A 2,196-nucleotide genomic window follows, 5' to 3' on the forward strand; every position below is an offset into this window, starting at 1 on the left:
GCCCAGCTGCCCCCCCCCCCGGGCTTAAAACTCAAAAAGCTAAGAACATCCTAAGGCTTTGACCCTTAATAGTTCTTGGTCAGGCTATTATAAATTTTTATGAAAAACCCTTTCACCCTGTTCTGAACTAATGGAGTTTAAATTTCCAACCTTTCTCAAGCAAAAAACTTTTTAAGATTTGCACCGCTTTTGAAATGACGGATTGAATCTAGTGCTTTCTTTTTCTCACGCGGCATATTGTTCGAAATTTTGAATCGGATGTTCTCATAAAAAACATGTATTATCTTACAAACGACAAACAAACTGGAAGTACATTTTCAGGGTTATCATTCATCATAGTTATATATTTCATTTTTCATATAAACAGAAAGACCTCTCAAAAGTTTACACTTTAATATACCCGTATCTACAAAATTTACATATTTACAGTGGTCGAAAATCTAATATGAAAAAAAAAACACTTTTTTACAAAAACATTTTGATCGAAATAAAAAAAATCGATACTGACTTAATTTAATCGCCTTGAAAGCTTCATCAAATACTTGTAAAATCAAGCATTAATCAATCTCAAGTTAAATGTTGAGTTCTCACTCATTGAAGCCAACATCTTTGGCTGAGCTCTCAATGTTGGGTCTGGTCATCTTTAATACCCCCTAAATCTTCTCATACATATAAGTTTTTGAGTTTGTAGAATTATGGTTTCGACGGTATAAGAGATTTCCTTGTGTAAGACTGCCAAATCATATAGAAGCATGGTATTAGTTGAAGCTGGTACTAGCCTAATTTCTTCAGAGAAGGCCCCAAGAGCTGATTAGATTTAGCCTAGATTAGGCTCTCTCATCTTCTATCTGTCATGAGCGTTTCTTCTAAAAAGTATTCATTCCATTTAGAGCCTGTTGTTGATTTTGTTTCCTTTGGTCTTGTTTTTCTTGTTAATGTTATTATTCCTCGAGTTGCTTTCGATAAGACACGATCTCGAATAAATCGATCCATATGATTCCGAACTGAAAACATTCGAATATCCACGATAACCATTCGAGTTGGAGCTTACGTATTTCTGTGCGCTCTTCTTTGGTGAAGTCTTCTTGATTTGTGAAGCAGCCAGGTTTTTGATCAAGCTGGAACAACCAATTGAGCGTTTGCAGTATTTATCCATATTTGTTGTTGTTGTTGTTGTTGTTGTTTTGTTGATTGAAGGGATTTTGATGACAGCTCTAGTGTTTTGAATCAGTTATTTGCTGTTTAGTAGCTGATGTCTTGACTTGTTTTTCTCTCGTAGTGTCGTTTGCACTTCTTGAACCTTTTGCAATGAATGCTAAAATAAGAATGAATTGATTTTTGATTATCACACGATCTAAAAGATGTCCCTTTTAAATATCACTAAACTGCAAAACAATGGAGAATCACTTTGCATCGGACCATTAATTGATAAAATACCCCCTGGTTAGCTTAATTGATTGATGTGTTTTCAATGTTCACGAACAAAATACCCCCGGAAAAATGACAGAGGCTCAATCACATGAAATTCTTTGTGTAAAGGGAAACCGACCGTCCAGTGCGACAGGCGGAGAACAAGGATATCAATTGTATCAAAAAAAATCAATGAATCCTTTTTTCTCCTGTTTTCCTTACTACAGTGACGGCACATCAAAAATAGAGACTGCCTTTTCCCACTGTGTTTTGAGTACGCGATTTCCCTCTTATAGTTATTGAGAAATTAAGAAAAAAAAGTTACCTTTCACACAGTTGATTAATAAGATAAGAAAAAAAAAACCAGTGTTTCTTACCTTCAAAGAAAATGATTTTGCTTGCTGACTTGCTTACGATCAGAGCACGTTTGATAACTGTTTAAATTGGATGGTTCAAAGACTTCTATTTATATGACGCTCGACTATCAGAAAACTGTCAATCAATATTAACTGTCTTTCTTGAACAAAAGGCTGAAAGGAAGGACCTACAAATTATCATGAAATATCAACTTTTTTTATTAAGAACAAGAACAAAGATTTTAATGAAGTTCTTATAAATGACGTGAACAGTATACCAACCACACCGGTCCAAGAAGGGATCAACCTTATAAAAACGAGTCAAACTGGTAAACACTGCTCCAGTATCAAAGAAAATCTTAGAGCTATACAAAAAATAATTTTCTAGCAATTCCTAAAGATTTTTAGACTGAAAAAAAGAAATATTCCT

At 34.3% G+C, this 2,196-nt stretch overlaps 1 long non-coding RNA gene across 1 annotated transcript; it reads right to left on the minus strand.

Annotated features, from left to right (window-relative positions):
• Positions 1-323: 323 nt before the first annotated feature.
• Positions 324-1,850, minus strand: LOC136813035 (uncharacterized). The gene is made up of 2 exons (XR_010847429.1): positions 1,788-1,850; positions 324-1,315 (listed from the first exon to the last, which is right to left on the minus strand). It is a non-coding gene; the product is annotated as an uncharacterized lncRNA (long non-coding RNA).
• Between the last annotated feature and the right edge of the window lie 346 nt (positions 1,851-2,196).

This window comes from Clytia hemisphaerica, unplaced genomic scaffold (genome assembly GCF_902728285.1).
Source record: "Clytia hemisphaerica strain Z4C2 unplaced genomic scaffold, Clytia hemisphaerica genome assembly, whole genome shotgun sequence".
NCBI lineage: Eukaryota > Metazoa > Cnidaria > Hydrozoa > Leptothecata > Clytiidae > Clytia > Clytia hemisphaerica.